Below are 19,857 nucleotides of genomic sequence, written 5' to 3' on the forward strand. Positions count from 1 at the left end.
GATAAAGAAATGTGGAGTTTGGTGTCTCTGAACTCACAGTTTGAAAATACATCTGTTAGTGATGTTGGTTTTTAGATTTTTAGTTTGAAAATCTCACTTTAGAAAGTAGGCATTTCTTGCTTAAACCATTCTGCGACTCTCCCTTTTTGTGGATTCCCTGTCTGGGTCAGACTGACAGTTGGGCTGTTTGTGAATCTCCTCTAGACAGTGACACAAAGGGAGCTGGGGTGTGGGCTGCATATCCTGATGAGCCATCTGGGCTGCAGTAGAGGGAGGAGTGGTCACTTACACCTGAATGGGCTGTGCCTGTCCTCACACAATGCAGTCTCTAACCCACTGGTATGTGTTTGGGGCCTGGCATGGGCAAGGCAGGATCCGGTACACAACAGAGACTTTCCTGTGAAGTTTGCCTACTTCAAAGGCTGAAAGGGGAATAGTGGCCCCAAAACCCCATACTTTCGATTTCTCCAAAATCACTACTGGATTCAAGAGGAACCTCTGCCAAGGAGAAGATCTGAAGAGAGGAGGAGAAGTGCTGTCCCTGCCTGTGACTGGGCTTTTTTGGGCTATCCTTTAGTTGCTGCTTATGCCTCTGCCTATGAAAGAGGACAAAGACTGGACTTTGTTGTGCATTCCTGCTTGAGAAGAATCTCCAAGGGCTTGATCTGAGCTTGCCACCTGTTGTTGAAGTCTCAGGGCCATCAACGACTTCCCCTGCCAGCACCTGGACTCTCTGCTGAGCCTCCTGCCCTGCCAAGTGGGGCCCTTTCTAGTCCCTGGGCCCTTGAAAGATGAAGATGGCAGACAAGAACTGAAAACCTAGGCTCAGAACGCCATGCAGGGAATCTTATGACACACCTGCCGCAATGCGGCTGATAAACAACGCACTGCCGGCTTTGGGGCTGAAATTTACATTTCACCTGCATTACAGCTGGGAGATTGACGCAACACACCTGGAGAAACGACACACAACACCCGCTTACAAAGGCTGATAATGACGCAAACCCCACGCAGTGAGGTTTTATAACACTGTGCTACTGGACTTTCCACGTATCATCCCTGGGCGTCAAAGTCAAACCGACTCTGTGCAGATTTGAGGTGCCCTATCTAGAAATTGACGCATCGCTCTCTTGTGAGGGAGAAAAATAACGCATTGCCATCCCGACTGGAGAAGGAAATAATGCACGGCCTCACTTGTGAGTAAGATCTCAACGCATCGCTGATGTGTCTACATGTTTGTAAGAACTGCAGGGAAATTTTGCATTGAAATTTAAATGTTAAAGAAGGAATAGTTAATGGAGCCATGGGTAAAATTATTGATTTTATTTTGTATCCTAATAGAAATCAGTTTGAATTCTTAGCTGTTAAATTTGATGACCTTGAAAATGTAAAACAGATAGCTAGGTCTATTTTGTGTTCCTTGCTTATAAAAGCGGTGCATGTTCACAGGAAGAAGTTTCCAATATATTTAGCATATGCTGTAACATTTAATAAGTCTCAAGGGCTAAGTATAGATGCTGCATGTATTAACATTGGTAGTGCTGTATTCAGGGAAGGTATGTCATTTGTAGCAGTGTTACGGGTTAGAACTTTGTCTGGTTTGTATCTCATAGAGTTTGATGACAGTAAAGTAAAAGCTGAGATGAGCTGTGTGATAGTAACCCTTTGAGAAGTCTGTATGCTCCTCATTTAGAACAGTACCAAGTTTATGAAAAGCCTAGAACATTTTCAAAAATGAAAGATTTTGAAGGATCATGCTGATGTTCCTTATAAAAAAGTGCAAAAAGAAAATAAAGAAGTATAGGGAAACAACAATAGTAACAAATTTGGTGAAATTGTAGGTTACCAGTTCTCAATTGATGCTAATGTTGTTCTCAATGCACTACCCTCTTTACCTGCTCTGGTTCAATTAGAAGAAAGGAAAGATAAATGATTGTGCTCTGCACTCTTTACCTTGTTAGAATGCTTGTCTAGTGATAGAACTAAAACATATTCTGCATCTCATATTGATATATTGTAGATGTGTGCACTGGATCTGTACACTTCACACAAAACACTCAAGAAGATGCACAAGAACTCTTGATGGTCATAATTGGTATCTTAGAAGAAGTTATGATACCTATTGATGACCTAGTTGACTAATTTACTCATGGAAGCATGACTGTGAAAATTGTTCCTTTACTTCAAAAACAGAAATAGATGCAAAAAGATGTATCTATTTACTCCTATCAGCCTGTAAAACTGTCAGTTTTGACAAGTTGTTTAAAGGTGCTTCACAGAATAATACCTGCACAAAGTGCAAGTCAGATCAGCTATCAAATTTGTACATAAGAAGAACTGACAAGTTTATCATCATAATGCTACAGGGACATAATGCAGATGTAACTACATTGGAAACTCTAATTGCAAATTTTAAAGGAGGCCAAATTTCAATGTCTATTAAAACATATACCTGAACAGCCATTATTTTCCATGAAGGAGTAAATGTTACATGTGGAAATTACACCATCTACATCAACCTATAACTGTATGGACAGAGCACAATGATACTGAACTTACATTTAAGCAGAAATGACCTTATAAACCAACAAATTCCTACCTTTTGTTTCTTGAACTAAAGTTATAAGGAGGATTACTACTGGAGAAATAAAATAGTACATGTTTGGGACTTATAATACAACAAAATAGTGCATCATACATCCTAACAAGGGTGATGTCTTTCTAAAAAATTGTAAGTCTTTCAAAAATTGAAACGGCAGTTATAGTACTAAACTGGAAATAGAGATCAGAAACTTTGAACTAAGACAAACTTCTTCAGAAGATGAAAAGAAAGACTGGTAAACTTTTGTTTCAAGAACATCCTGAATATTATTAATAACACCAGTAATATACTATACTATTTTTCAATTGATTACTGGACTTTATGACACCATGCAGCCTCCCAAGGGTGATGTCTCTAGACACCTTATTTTAACTACTAGTATGATCCATACACATTAATTATATTATAAAGCTAACATTTCCTTTATATAATTTGACGAGTATAGCTAAAAGAGTTTGGTAAATATTTGTAGTGAGTGTCATACATAGTAAGGTTAATTTCAAATAACATGCTACGTAGTGATGTTTTTTAAAAGTTTGTTTCCTCACACTGTTCAAGGATGAGTAGATATATATATATATATATATATATGTACACTTAATTTATAGTGCACAAGTATAAAAGCTGAGAACAGTGGAGAAGGAAATGTTACGTGCTTAAATAATAATTGTGAATTTTTATATAGTAGTATATAATTATTCTGTCTTCTAATTAACATTATTATCTTTATTACAGATTGAGATGTTTTAATGGATAACTTAACAATATAAAAGTTTAACTTTTCTTTATCTCTAGTTTATTTTTACACAGATAAAAGGGCCTACTTACTGCATTAATTTAGGTAATTAATTACATCTTTCTTCACTGACAGACCATCCTTAAATATACCCAAGTACACATTGTAGGAAAGTACCATCTTGCCTGGCATGTTACCCCCATTTTTACTGTATGTATGTTTGTTTTTGCCTGTGTCACTGGGATCCTGCTAGCCAGGACCCCAGTGCTCATAAAGTATACCCTGTATGTGTTCCCTGTGTGGTGCCTAGCTGTATCACTGAGGCTCTGCTAACCAGAACCTCAGTCTTTATGCTCTCTCTGCTTTCACAAATTGTCATTGCAGGCTAGTAAATCATTTTACCAATTCTGATTGGTACACTGGAACACCCTTATAATTCCTTAGTATATGGTACCTAGGTACCCAGGGTTTTGGGGTTCCAGGAGATCCCTATGGGCTGCAGCATTTCTTTTGCCACCCATAGGGAGCTCAGACAATTCTTACACAGGACTGCCACTGCAGCCTGAGTGAAATAACGTCCACGTTATTTTACAGCCATTTTACACTGCACTTAAGTAACTTATAAGTCACCTATATGTCTATCCCTCACTTGATGAAGGTTACGTGCAAAGTTACTTAGTGTGTGGGCACCCTGGCACTAGCCAAGGTGCCCCCACATTGTTCAGGGCAAATTCCCTGGACTTTGTGAGTCTGAGGACGCCATTACACGTGTGCACTACATATAGGTCAATACCTATATGTAGCGTCACAATGGTAACTCTGAACATGGCCATGTAACATGACTAGGGTCATGGAATTGTCACCCCAAACTGGTATTGGGGAGACAATTCCATGCATCCCCGGGTCTCCATCATAGAGCCCGGGTACTGCCAAACTAACTTTCCGGGGTTCCCTCTGCAGCAACCACTGCTGCAAACCCTCAGCCAGGTTTTTGCCCCCCTGGGGCCTGGGCATCCTGGTCCCAGGAAGGCAGAACAAAGGATTTCCTCTGAGAGAGGGTGTTACACCCTCTCCTTTTGGAAATAGGTGTGAAGGGCCTGAGAGGAGTAGCCTCTCCTGGCCTCTGGAAATGCTTTGAAGGGCACAGATGGTGCCCTCCTTGCATAAGCCAGTCTACACCAGTTCAGGGATCCCCCCAGCCCTGCTCTGGTGCGAAACTGGACTAAGGAAAGGGGAGTGACCACTCCCCTGACCAGCACCTCCTAGGAGAGGTGCCCAGAGCTCCTCCAGTATGTCCCAGGCTCTGCCATCTTGGATGCAGAGGTGTGAGGGCACAATGGACAACTCTGAGTGGCCAGTGCCAGCAGGTGACATCAGAGATCCCTCCTGATAGGTGCTTACCTTTCTCTGTAGCCAATCCTCCTCTAAGGGCTATTTAGGGTCTCTCCTGTGGGTATCTCATCAGATAGCGAATGCAAGAGCTCACCAGAGTTCCTCTGCAATTCCCTCTTCAACTTCTGCCAAGGATCGACCGCTGACTGCTCCAGGACACCTGCAAAACTGCAACAAAGTAGCAAGAAGACTACCAGCAACATTGTAGCACCTCATCCTGCCGGCTTTCTCGACGTCTTCCTGGTGGTGCATGCTCTGAGGGCTGTCTGCCTTCACCCTGCACTGGAAGTCAAGAAGAAATCTCCAGTGGGTCGACGGAATCTTCCCCCCTGCCAACGCAGGCACCAAACTTCTGCATCACCGGTCCTCTGGGTCCCCTCTCATCCTGACGAGCGTGGTCCCTGGAACACAGGAGCTGGGTCCAAGTGTCCCCGGCAGACCAGTGGCCCTTCTGTCCAAATTTGGTGGAGGTAAGTCCTTGCCTCCCCACGCCAGACAGTTATCCTGTCTACTGTGTGAACTGCAGCTGCCAGGGTTTCTGTGCACTTTTGCAAGACTTCCTTCGTGCACACACCAGCACACCGTCCTGCATTACCCAACTCGCTGAGTTGGACTCCAACTTCGTGGGACTCCCTTTTGTTGTGCTGAGTCGACTGTCGTGCTCAGATATTCTGAACGCCTGTTCAGGTGCTTCTGCGGATGCTGCCTGCTTCTGTGTGGGCTCTCCGTGTTGCTGAGCACCTCCTCTGTCTCCTTCTCCAAGGTGCGACCTCCTGGTCCTTCCTGGGCCCTGGCAGCACCCAAAACCTTCAACCTTGTCTCTTGCAGCTAGTAAGGCTTGTTTGCGGTCTTTCAACGTGGAAACACCTCTGCATCCTACAACACGCCGTGGGACATCTTCTGAGCAAAGGAGAAGCTCCTGGCCCCTTTCACTGTTGCAGAATCATCTGCTTCTTCCACCCGGATATATCAGAGCAAACACTGGTATATACCCTGACACACCTAATCACTCACTCGTCTATAGACGTATACATGCAGACATTTTCTAATCCTGATACTGATACTCCCAGGGACATAATGATGCATACACCCAGGTACACACCGATACATATACTGACATACCCAGGCACACAATGATGTATACAGTTGCACACCAAGGCACACACTGAAAAACACATTGATGCATACACTGAGACATCCAATGACACACTGATTCATACACTAAGACACCAAGGCGTACACTGATCTATACACTAACACACACATCCACACAGTGATTCTTACAGTAATACACCAAGGCACACACTGACATACAGACTAACACACCCAGGCACACATTACTGCATACAATAACACGTACAGACACACAGAGATGCACACACTCACACAACCAGACAGACACTAACATAAACACTAACACACCCAGGGACACACTGATGCATACACTGACATATGCCTGTATATACTAATGTCGACACTCACACACTCAGACAGACACTGATGCATTCACTGACATACCCAAGCAAACAGTGACACATACACAAACGAACCCAGGTACACACGTATTCATAAACTAACACACTTAGATACCTGGTGACATAAATGCTGACTTACCCAGACAAACACTGATGTATACATTAACACAGCCAGATACACACTCATTCAGACACAGATACAGTGCAAGCACACTGACGTATGGACTAACACACCCACGCACACACTAATGCATACACTAACACACCCGCTCAGACCCTGATATATTCAGTGACAAACCCACTCAAACACTAAAGCATACACTAATAAAGGAAGGTACACACTAATCCATACCCTGATACTAATGTAACACACACTGACGTGTAGACTAAGATACTCAGGCACCCACTAATGCATACACCAACACACAGAGACACACAGTGATGCACACACTAACACACCCAGACAGACACTGATATATATACTGACACACCCAGGTACACACTGGTGCATATACTATTACATGCAGGCATATACTAATGCCTACACTCACACACCCAGGCAGACACTGATGCATACACTGATGTACTAAGGAAAACGGTGACACATACACAAACACTCCCAGGTACACATGTATCCATCTACTGACACACCTAGGTACACAGTGACATATATGTTGACATACCCAGGCAAACACTGATGCATACACTAACACAGCCAGGTACCCACTCATCCATACACCAATATATATCTAGAACACACACCCAGTGAAACAATGATGCATACACTAACACAGCCAGGTACCCACTCATCCATGCTCTGCTACATAGCAAGCACACACTGATGTATAGAGTAACACAACCAGGCACACACTAATGCATATACTAACACACACAGACACACAGTGATACACACACTCACACAACCAGACACTGAGATATACACTGTCCTAGTCAGAAAAACACTGATGCATACACCAACACATCCATACACACATGTGACCGTATACTCACACACCCAGGCACACCCTGACACATATGCTGATATGCTTATACAAACACTGATGTATAGACTGACATACCCACTCAAACACTGATGTGTACACTAACATAGCCAGGGACACACTTATCATTGCAGGCAGTAATGCATACAGTAACACACCCAGGCAAACACTGACACATACAGTAAGACAGCCAGTCAGACACTGATGGTCACAGTCATACAACCAGACATACACTCCTTGGCAGAGGTTCCTCTTGATTCCTCAAGTGATCTAATCTTCAGGGGGTTTGGGTCCACTACTTATACCACTTTCTGCCTTTGAAGTAGGCAAACGTCAAAAGAAAGTCTCCCTTGTTTGTAAGATCTTGCCTTGCCCAGGCCAGGCCCCAGACACATTGTGAGAGGGCAGGCACAGCCCTTCAAGGTGTGAGTGACCACTCCTCCCCTCCCTCCCAGCTACACCCCAGCTCACTTTGTGTCACTGTTTAGAGGAGAGGTGCAAACAGCCCCAACTGCCAAACTGACCGAGACAGGGAATACACAGAGTCACAGAATGGTTTAAAAAAGAAAATGACTACTTTCTAAATGTTGCATTTTCAAACACACAATCTGAAAACAAACTTTAATCAAAGATGTATGTTTACGTTGTGAGTTCAGAGACCCTATTCTCCATATTTCTATCTGCTTCCAAAGGGAATCTGCACATTAATAATATTTAAAATCAGCCTCCATGTTAACCTACGAGAGAGATAGGCCTTGCACAGTGAAAATCGAATTTTGCAGTATTTCACTGTCAGGACCTATAAAACACATTAGTATATGTCCTACTTTGAACATACACTGCACCCTGCCCATGGGGCTACCTAGGGCCTACCTTAGGGGTGCATTGGATGTAAGAAAAGGGAAAGTTTAGGTTTGGCAAGTGGGTACAGTTGCTAAGTCGAATTGGCAGTTTACAAACTGCACACACAGACACTGCAGTGGCAGGTCTGAGCCATGTTTACAGGGCTACTCCTATGGGTGGCACAACCAGTGCTTCAGGCCCACTAGTAGGATTTGGTTTACAGGCCCTGGGCACCTCTAGTGCACTGGGACCTACTAGTAAATCAAATATGCCAATCATGGAAAGCCAATTACACATACACATAACATAGGGACACTTGCACTTTAGCACTGGATAGCAGTGGTAAAGTGCCCAGAGTATCAAAAACAGAGTCCATCCCACATCAACAACCTGGGAAACAGAGGGAAAAAGTGAGGGGAGACCACGCCAAGGATGCCAAGTCTAACAGTCACATTTAGAGGTAATTGTACTTATCATTCATTTTTATGTCATAAACAGAAAATTAAATGATTGATTTATTAAAAGACAAATTAGAATACTCTTGCTGTATATGTGCAGTTGTTTCCTTGTATAGAAGAAGAGGTAGTCTTGACATCATTGTTGTTCAAACAAAAATTAATTAAATGGATATTTTATTGGCAACAAGTTGAGCAGTTGTGTGTCACCTTGAAGAAAATATAGCATGTAGGCAGGTGCTAAGAAATTGTTTCTCAAGGTGTTTATGAGAAATTCAAGTAATGAGCATTGTGAACATAAGCTGTTATTCTGACATGCTAAATGAGACTAAAGTGTGAGAGGTGGGAATATGTTTGCCCTCAACTGACATTGTCCTATTGAAGAAATCACTGTATTAGAATGCAGAACGCTCTCGTGGAAGATTTCACATGACGCATAGCACTGAAATGCTTAAAATTGTCACTACATATGCCATTTAAATTGACAATGCATTTTGAGTGACAGTATTTTTTGAGAAAATGCTTACTCATGTACGAACAACATTCTGAAAGAATTGAGAATGTTTTTTAATTAGCGCTGTTTTTAAACTTTGAAGTGTAGAAATAATTTGTGTTAGTAAATTCAAATTTGTGATCCAAAGCACGTGAATTCCATTCGCAATGATTTTATCATCAGTTAAATTATGACTGTACTATAATTCTAAACTTGAGTTCATCTACTCAAAGTGGTCTTTTTTTAGTGCTTCGGATGGGTTCAACTGTAAAAGGTGCAAACTATCCAATTCGTTAGCAGTTTCCGAAAACAAGTAAATGTAAATGAGAAAAGTAATCTCGTTGGATCAAATGTCATGCTGTCTTTGTCATTTTCGGCCTACAAGTGCAGATATTAAGGCTCATATTTATACTTTTTTAGCGCCGCATCTGCGTCATTTTTTGACGCAAAAGCGGCGCAAACTTACAAAATACAATGGACCATATTTATACTTTTTGATGCACAACTGCGCCAACGCAGTTGTGCGTCAAAAATGTTAACGCCGGCTAACGCCATTCCAAAGCGCCATGCTGGCGCCTTATTTATGGAATGACGTTAGCCGGCGGAGCTGTCTGGTGTGCGTGAAAAAAAATGACTTACACCAGGCAGCGCCGGCGTAGGGGAAAATGGAGCTTGGGCGCAAAAAATGGGGCAAGTCAGGCTGAGGCAAAATTTTCGCCTCAACCCGATTAGCGCAATTTTTTTAGACTCCCAACCCCCATTGAAATGACTCCTGTCTTAGCAAAGACAGGAGTCATGCCCCCTTGCCCAATGGCCATGCCCAGGGGACTTATGTCCCCTGGGCATGGTCATTGGGCATAGTGGCATGTAGGGGGGCACAAATCAGGCCCCCCTATGCCACCCAAAAAAAAATAATAATAATACTTACCTGAACTTACCTTAAGTTCCCGGGGATGGGTCCCTCCATCCTTGGGTGTCCTCCTGGGTTGGGAAAGGGTGGCAGGGGGTGTCCCTGGGGGCATGGGAGGGCACCTCTGGGCTCCTTCCGAGCCCACAGGTCCCTTAATGCCTGCCCTGACCAGGCGTTAAAAAATGACGCTAAAGCGGCTGGACGTCATTTTTTTTGCCCCGCCCGCCCGTCATTTTTGCCCGGGAGTGTAAATACGGCGCACATGCCTCAGAGTCATTTTTTAGACGGGAACGCCTACCTTGCATATCATTAACGCAAGGAAGGTGTCTACGCTAAAAAATGACGCAAACTCCAAGATCTTTGGCGCTAGACGGGTCTAACGCCAAAGTATAAATATGGAGTTAGTTTGGCGTCAGATTTGTGTAAAAAAAAAAAGGACGCAATTCCGGCGTCAAAAAGCGGCGCAAATGCGGCATTAGAAAAGTATAAATATGGGCCTAAGTACACTACAATCACAGCCATAGTCACTGTGTATACATTTGGTACTCTTGTCTCATAAAATGTGCGTATCAAATGGACGAGAATAGGCCTTGTGTTTCTTCCTGCGAGGTATGACAAACAATGCCCGCTAGTCACAGATAAGTGGTAAACGTTTTTGAACCCTCGGTTTAATTGATGGAGAAAAAAAGTCCCTTGTTTATTATTGTATTTTCCCTTACCTTCTTGTGAAATGTATTTACCAGTTCTGGAAAATCTCTTTCACCAAACAACATCAGCGATAGCTAATGACCTGCAACACAGAGAAAAAAGAAAAAATAAATAGCTGAACACAAACACTCATTTGTGACCAAATGTGTCTTTAAAGCTTTAAAGGAATCATCAAATAAATCACGCGTCTCGAGTATGATTCGTGAAACAAGCAACACTTCAATGCAGAGATATACCAAAACGATCACCGGCGAAAAAAGTGTATGGAATATGCAGAAAAGTTCAAACAATATGGGCAAATGACAACAGCAACAAGAAACATCCATGGGGGCACACTCTGGGGCATTTTTACAAGCCTTTACACCGCTGGGGCGTCACTTTTCGTGACGCTCTAGTGGCACCCTGCACTCCGCATATTTACAGGGAGGCGTTAAACCACTTTTAGTGGCTTAACACCACCTTGTAAATACGGCCATTTCACAAGCAGCACTTGCGTGGAAGGGGCGTGCAATGGGTGTTGCTGTGGAAGTTCCACCGCAACACCCATTGCCTTTAGACCCTGCCCCAGATTTACGAGATTTTATAAAGCTGAGGCAACACTAAAATCTAACTCCAACCCAGGGGTGTCGCTAGCATAGCGCAACGATGAGCAATGCTTTCTTTTCTCCTCGTTTTTTGCTCTTTCTATGTGTGCTGCATTCTGCAGCACGCAGTGAAAGAGCAAATTGACTTTGGAGATTGTTTTTGAGCAAGAAGGTGACCCTTTCTGCACAAAAACAATGTCTCCGCAACACTTCAAGCCTTCTTTGCACCATTGCGTAAGGGTGACTGTATTGGTGCTTGGCAGCAAATTTAGTGCTGAGCATGGGAAAATACAGGGGTGCACCATATTCTTGTTAATACGTCACCTCCCTGCGTTTCTAAAGTGACACAGAGTGGTGCTGCCAATTTTGGCGAAGCACCACTTTATTGTAAATATACCCCTCAATTTTCCATATTTATAATGTGACAGATTTAGGCCAATATGCTACTTTTTGTTGACCTGCGTCAGAAAATAACTGCGCTAGAACTGGCTGCACCATGCAGTTCTTGAATGTTTGCAGTGTAGGCATTCCTTCTTAAAATCTCACTTACAACGGATTCAGTGATATTTACAAGTTTGGCAATTTGTGACGCATCTTTCAGCTGCATCACGCTAAGCCTGGAGTGCATCAAAATTCCTACCCCTTGTATACATTCTTCAGGCTTTTTTTCCACACTGGTATTACCCTAAAGATGTGTTGAGGGCTGACGACGCAGTGCTCACATACAATTACACATGACAACAAAAACATATAGGTTACTGATCATTTCCCATTAGTCTCTAATAGAGATGATACATGTGAGGGATAGCCTGATACTGTGGGCTCCTCTCTATTGTTAAAATGAGTCCTTAAATCATGTGGGAAAAAATGGTTGATGATTTGACCTCTGCTAATTTATGAGGTCTCCTCGGCATGTTGTCCTTGTAGGAGGCTTGCCTGGTTTGTAGTGGGTACCTAAGGTACTTACACCTTATACCAGGTCCAGTTATTAGTAAAATGTAGGCAGTGTTCTAGCATCTTAGGCTGTCTAGGGGTAGCTGTAGCAGAGCAGCTTATTCTGAACTAGGAGATTTGCAAAGCTCCTGAAATACCACTGTAGTTACACAGCACTGATACACAATAAAAGACAATTCTTAGTGTTACCAAAAATAAAGGTACTTTATGTTAGTGACACAAGGCCAAATATATCTTAGTGGCAATACCCCTTCTGGAGGTAAGTATAATACACAGGATATACACTTGTAGCCAAAATCAGGTAAGTAAACAGTCGTAGAATAGTGCAAACATTAGAAAATACAATAGATTGCGATAGGTCTGGGGATAATACAAACCATATAATAAAATAGTGGAATGTGAATGTTGAATTCCCCCCCAGGCAAGTGTAGTGTGTAGAGGGGCGCTGAGATTGTAGGAAAACACCAAAGGTAAGTAAAGTACCCCACCCCAGAGCCCAGGAAAGCATGAGCAAAGTACAGCAAGTTTCCTCATGATACACTACAAATTGTGATAAAGGATTATGTAAGAACCAAGCAAGACTGCTAGCAACAAACAATCGATTCCTGGCCCTGAAGACCTGTGGAGAGAGGAGACCAAGTCCAGAAGTCAAAGAATAGTCCAGGAAGGACAGGAGCCCCTGCCATCATAGAAGAAGGTGCAAACGTGGATTCTCCGTTAGAAGAAAAGTACAGAAGTGCACTAAAGAAGATGGCTGCGGTTTCCTGCTTGGTGCAAGAGATGTCCTACATTGAGTTGTTGGATGCAGGCTGTTTACATCACTGGATTCCTCCAACAAGTCTTGGATCAAGCAAGTACACAGTTTACGTCAAAGAGGATCTGCCTGGACCTAGGAGGGACCTGGGGGTCTCAACTTGGATTGAGGAGACAGAGGGGGCTCTCAGCACTTCAGAGGACCTTCAGAAGACCAGGCAGGACCCACGGCAGTCCCAGAACATGGGTACAAAGAAGATGCAAAGTGCGGTCATCGCAGCACTACACTAGAGGGCCCCATGCTTCTGGAGAGCCAGCTCAGAGAGCTGTGCATCACAGGATGGAGTGTTGTGCATAAAGAGCTTTTGGAAGAAGTGCACAGAACGCCAAGGAGCTGCAGAAGGCACAGGGGTACTGTCACAGCACTGGGAGGCAAACTCTTACCTCCATCAAATTTGGACAGCTGAACCTTTGCACAGTCTTGGTCACTTTGGTCCACCACCTGCGTTCCAGGGACCAGGCTCATCATCAGGAGAGGAGTCCCATAGTACAGGTTGTGGTTGCACATGGGTGCCTGTTGAAGCAGGGAAGTGACACTATCACTCCATTCCTTCGGTTCTTCTGGTGCAGGGTAAAGACATGCAGTCCTCAGAGCATGCACACCTTGGAAACTGTTGCAAATGCTGGCTGGAGCTGAAGTTGCAGGTCACAGGGGTCGTCCTAGATACTTTGTTGCAGTTACAGTGGTTCCTAGAGTGGTCTGCGGTTGATCCGACGGTCAGAAGCTGAAGGAGAGGATGTTGAGGAGTCCTGGAGGAATCTTGCAAACCGAATATAAGGAAACACCCAGAGGAGAGACCCTAAATAGCCCTGAGTGGGAGATTGGCTACCTACCCAGTTATGCACCTATCAGGAGGGGTCTCTGATGTCACCTGCTGGCACTGGCCACTCAAAGGTCTCCAGAGAGTCCCCACACCTTGGAACCCAAGATGACTAACACCAGGGACACTCTGGAGAAGCTCTGGGCACTACCCCGGGGTGGTGATGGTCAGAGGAGCGGTCACTTCCCTTTCCTTTGTCCAGTTTTGCACCAGAGCAGGGACTGGATGTCCCTGAACTGGTGTAGACTGGAGTATGCAAGGAGGGCACCGTTTATGCCCTTCAAAGCATTTACAGAGGCCAGGGAGGATACCCCTCCAATGCCAGCAAAACCTATTTCCAATGGGAGAAGGTTTGACACCCCTCCCCTAAAGGAAATGCATTGTTCTGCCTTCCTGGGATTGAGCTGTTCAATCCCCAGGAGGGCAGAAACCTATCTGTGAGGTGGCAGTAACTGTGGCTGCAGTGGAAATCTCAGAGAGTTGGTTTGGCAGTACTGGGGGTCCATTATGGAGCCCCCAGGGTGCCTGGGATTTGCTCCCCCATATCAGATTTGGATTGGAGGGGCAATTCCATGATCTTAGACACCTTACATGGCCTTAATCGGAGTTACCATTGTGCAGCTACATATATGTATTGACATATATGTAGTACACGCTTATAATGGCTGGACAACGTGGGAGGGCCTTTGCTAGTAGAAGGGTGCCCTCACACACAGTAACTTTGCACATAGCACCTCAGAAAATGAAGGTTGGACATATAGGTGACTTATAAGATGCTTAGTGCAGTGAAAAATGGCTGTGAAATAGTGTGTGCAATATTTCACTCAGGCTCAGTGGAAGTCCTGAAGAAAGGTTTGTATGAGCTCCAATATGGGTGGCAAACGAAATGCTGCAACCCATAAGGATAATTTAAAACCCCAATGCCCTGGGTACTTGAGTACCATATAATAGTGACCTATAAGGGGGGTCCAGTGTGCCAATCAGAATTGGAATATGGAGTCACTAAACTGTAGTGACAAATTTGGTAATTAGAGAGAGCATAAGCACTGGAGTTCTGGTTAGCAGAATTTCAGCAACACAGTCAAGCATACTGACAACACATATAGGCCACAAACTATGAGCAGTGGGGTCCTGGCTAGCAGGATCCCAGTGAGACAGGCAAAACACACTGACAAACAGGCAGAAGTTGGGGTAACATGCCAAGAAAGATGGTACTTTCCTACAGTCGTCCACAGCTCACACCTTCAGATGTTTGCACTGCCTGACTCATTCACTCACACTATATCAGATTATACGATTTTTTATGTTACAAATTTAAATAAATCTAAATATTGTTTTGTTGATCCAATAATCCAGCCTGTTTTATGTGTTCATGTAAATTGTGGCATAGTTGCTATCAAATTTAAAAGACTATTGCATTAATCTGAATTTTTTTTGAAGTAATCACAGAGCTTCTAGACCAATTGATAAACAGCTCTCCGGAAATAAGTCCCAGGTGACATTTGTTGTATTTGATGTGATTTACCCCTATCCTGTTGGCATATTGGGTTGTCCTTGTTGTGTTTAGACCAGTGGGCCTACAGCACTGTTTGTGCCACCCACTTCAGTAGCCCTTAAACATGCCTCAGGCCTGCCATTGCAGAGCTTGTGTGTGTAGTTTCACTGCCACTTTGACTTGGTATTCAAAACCTCTTGCTACACCCTAACTCCATTTTCTTATACATAATTCACCTCTAAGGCAGACCTAGGTAGCCCATGGGGCCGGATGACATAAGTACTTTTAAGGTTTTTAATGTCCTGGCAACAAACAAACTCCCAAAGTCATTTTTCATTACTGTGAGGCCTGCTCCTCTCATAGGTCATCATTGGGAATGCATCATCTTTATATCAGTGGAAGGGTAATGATGAATCTTCTTTACTGGTAAAGATATTTTTATTACTATTTTAGAAATGCCACTTTTAGAAAGTGTACGTAATAAAGATAGGGGGTTGCCCTATTTTACGTCTGTAAGGTTAGGTCACTAAATGGTTAATACTTAACAACAATAGCAACACTGACTTTCTTCAAATCCTTAGTTAATAAGAAGATGCAACAACTTCTCTCATTGCAACCACATATTTAAGAATGTAATGGCTTCATGTTTATATTTTTACACTCTTGGAAGAATTTTAACAACATGTCATTCAATACAGAGGGACTTTAAAAATTCCACACCACGATACAACCAATAACATTTCACCTCATTGTCTTGATTGTACCCAAACATATTGATATAAAAATACATTAAACACTGACATGACAAACAGGCTGTTAGACAATAGACAGGAATATTTGTTAAAAAATGTTCATAAACATTTTTTGCCATCCTGTTTTCAATGATTGCAAAGGCATTGAATGCCGCTACATTTTAATGTAGTCTATTGTCTAAAAGTCTGTTTGTAGTGTCAGTATTTAATGTAGGGCCATCCTGTGAACTTTTGGTGCAAATTATACATTTGAGTTCCTCTCTGTTCAGCAGCATATTGATGTCCCTTCCTCTTGGTGGTAACTTGAGGACCGAAATAACTTGATAACGAAGATCATTTTCTGTGTGACCATCTGAGGTGAAGTGGCCCATTGTGATGCTATTAATTGTGTTTGACCAATGACTTTGTGTTTCACCACTGCGCATATTTGTTGCTCAATGTTCACCAGTAGCACATTATGGGGGTGATTCTCACCCTGGCGGGCGGCGGAGGCCGCCCGCCAGAGTTCCCCCCTCCAAAATACCGCTCCGCGGTCGAAAGACCGCTGAGGGTATTTTGGCTTTTGCACTGGGCTGGCGGGCGACCGCCAAAAGGCCGCCCGCCAGCCCAGTGCAAACCACCCTTCCCACGAGGACGCCGGCTCAGAATTGAGCCGGCGGAGTGTGAAGGTGTGACGGGTGCAGTGGTACCCGTCGCGTATTTCAGTGTCTGCAAAGCAGACACTGAAATACAAAGTGGGGCCCTCTTACGGGGGCCCCTGCAGTGCCCATGCCATTGGCATGGGCACTGCAGGGGCCCCCAGGGGCCCCACGACAACCCATACCGCCATCCTGTTCCTGGCGGGAGAACCGCCAGGAACAGGATGGCGGTATGGGCTGTCAGAATCCCCATGGCGGCGCAGCGAGCTGCGCCGCCATGGAGGATTCTAATGGGCAGCGGAAAACCGGCGGGAGACCGCCGGTTTTCCGCATCTGACCGCAGCCAAACCGTCGCGGTCAGAATGCCCTGCGGGGCACCGCCGGCCTGTTGGCGGTGCTCCCGCCAACCCTGGCCCCGGCGGTCCATGACCGCCGGGGTCAGAATGACCCCCTATATGTTTTGTTCAGTTTAGCTGCCTATTGACTTTAACATGGAGTTAGCCATTACATTCTGTATTCAGTTCAGCTACCTATTGGCTTTGACATGATATTAGACATTACATTTGATATTTAGGTTAGCTGCCTATTGGCTTTAACGTGGAGTTAGACATTGTAGTTGAAACATCACAGATGTCTGTATTCTTCCAAGCTGTGTTTTTCCACAAGATGGACCAAGCTGTTTTCTTCACACCAGACTAGACCTGATAAGAGAGAGTACATGTGGTGTTTTCCTTTCTGCTCAGCCTTGGGAATAGGAGAAGTCTAGGAGATCTGGCCAGTCTCCAAAGGCTTGCGTAGTTTTCCCGAGTCTGAGAGGAGGTGGCACACTTTTGTAAGGATGACTCTGGGCTACAGTGAGTTAAATTCAAATCTGCTTGACTTCAGGCTGGAGCTAGACGTCAGTTGCCAGTCTCCCGTTTGGGTAGATAATCTCTTTCTCGCAGTTGACCGGAGTCATCAACTTGCAGACCCCAGAAAGATGAAGCTGAATATTTAGGCCCTGCCGCCTTGCCCATACGGTGATGAATTTTGACTTTTATGCTTTGCTTTGAATATATTATATATTTGCTGTGTACATTGCAACTGAGAGGTACTGTGATATATTTTGCTTTCATTGCTGCGACTACTTTTACTCTTTTGAACGTGTGCTTGAAATCTACTAATTTGTCTCTCAAGAACTTGTGGGTGGGGAGAATTAACAACAATAAAGGTCTTCTTTGAACTCAGAAGTGCATTCCAGAGAGGTTCTGTAAGCTCTGATATGAGATATGTAGGAAAGCAGAACACCCATAAATTGGGCATTCGCTACTTGGCACTGAACACAACTCCTATGTTGACAAATTCATACCTGGATTTTCTGTGTTGTTTGCCCGATGTAGATTAAACTACGTGGTCAAAAACAGAATACACAGCATTCATTGTGTTACAAATAGAAATTCATGAAGGACAAATTTGTTGTCACCATCAATAAACTCCTTAGTTTTAATTGTGAATTGACAAACAATACAATGACCACATTTAAAATGACCCAATACAGCGGGTAAACACCATACCTCATGTAAAGTTTGTGTGTCTGGTTTTGATGGAAGGTTAGTACTCAACAGATAATCCTTCAAATGTTTACTTCTACTGGAAAGAGAACAGTATTTTTTTCAATTTCTAAATTCCCTGTATTCAGGATGGGCCAATGTTTCAAAATACAATTGTGGAATTGATAGGAGATTGGGGAGAAATTTGTTACACATACTAAATGATTCTCAGCAGTTCTGTTTTCAAGAGAGCAAAACATCCCGTTAATTGACACAATCGATGAGATATTGCTGTGTCACTGTTCGACAACCTGTGTCATTTGCAATGTCACAATGTTATCACTATCTATTTTGTGTAATGTAATTTTCCTATGGATACGATATAACATTTTTCTGAAAAACTGCCTGTTTCGAAAATATACTTCTTCTGTGTTTGACCTATATTTGGTTGCAATATATATTTTAAATATTCTCAATTAACAATTATCATTGGTTATTATCATTATTATTTTTTCACATAGGATTTATTGCATATCTATGTTGTTATTGGTATTATATGGTCTTGTAAGGGACCTTTGTGTTCTGTGCAGATTGATACCCATGGTCCCTTCAATTTTCTGGGTTCTCTTGTTGACAGACTTCCACCTGGTTGGCCGAGCAACTGCTATGCGCTGTATGCACCTGCTGCTTGCCTGCCACGCTCCATTCTGACTCTGTTCTTAGCAGAGATGCTGATCTAACCAGGTACTTCATTTTTTACTACTGTTGAATGTTCTGTCAAAAGTGTAAAGAAACCTGCAGAACTAAATCCAACTTCAGGGGTGTGTAGTGGGTGTTACAATGTGTGGTTTACCGTGAAACTTTGGAAATGCTCACATACATTTGTGGGAATTTTCAAACTCCAAACCTGCCCATTCAGAACCTGGAAACAGTTGGAGAGTTGATTCCACCACAGGTTGGAATACTTAACTCCCCTCCTAGGATCAGAAGGAGAAGGATAACCTTCAGGTTTTCCTGCTGTGTACAGGAAAGGATTTCTCTAGCATTAAAAATATTTTCCTGCAGATACAAAATTAAATGTGCATTCAAGCAGGAGGCTCTGTTGCTCCTTTTTGAAATGTTGTGCTTTTTAGAATTCTGCATATGGAATAGCATTCCTCAGGACATCTCAAATATCATTCCTAATAGTATGCCTCAAAACCTGCACCTCTTTCAGCTTTCAAGGTGTTCTGCTGGGAATGTTGGTGAATAAGAAAAATCAATAAATGTGCACATGTAAAAAGGCATATTTCTACAGCTACTTAATTTGTGAGTAGTACACCTTATGATCATGGTGGAATAGAAGATTTGATCTTGTGTCTTCATTTTTATTCTTGCATTCCTGTGAAATGTCTTTTGCACTGTCTTCCTAAATTCACCGAAATCCTGGGAACCTGGGAAAATCAATTGTTATCCCTGTGTCTCAAAGTGTAAAACTATCTAATTCGTTAAAAGTAGCCCCGTTGTAAAAAATAAGTTGTTTGATGAACTGCCCTATCACATGTTGTTCCCACTCTCTTGATCACATATATTTTAGTTATCTCACTTCAAGTGATCCCACACATACACGCACATACATAGATACACACAGACATCCATGTCAAAGTTTTTTATGCA

General features: G+C 43.3%; 1 long non-coding RNA gene across 1 annotated transcript in view; it reads right to left on the reverse strand.

Annotated features, from left to right (window-relative positions):
- The window catches only part of LOC138250424 (uncharacterized), a 92,993-nt gene that overhangs the window by 42,120 nt on the left and 31,016 nt on the right, over positions 1-19,857 (reverse strand). Inside the window, exon 2 of the long non-coding RNA XR_011194963.1 lies at positions 10,627-10,697. This is a non-coding gene — a long non-coding RNA (uncharacterized lncRNA). The remainder of the gene's footprint in view (positions 1-10,626; positions 10,698-19,857) is intronic.

The sequence above is a fragment of the Pleurodeles waltl genome, chromosome 8 (genome assembly GCF_031143425.1).
Source record: "Pleurodeles waltl isolate 20211129_DDA chromosome 8, aPleWal1.hap1.20221129, whole genome shotgun sequence".
Classification (NCBI taxonomy): domain Eukaryota; kingdom Metazoa; phylum Chordata; class Amphibia; order Caudata; family Salamandridae; genus Pleurodeles; species Pleurodeles waltl.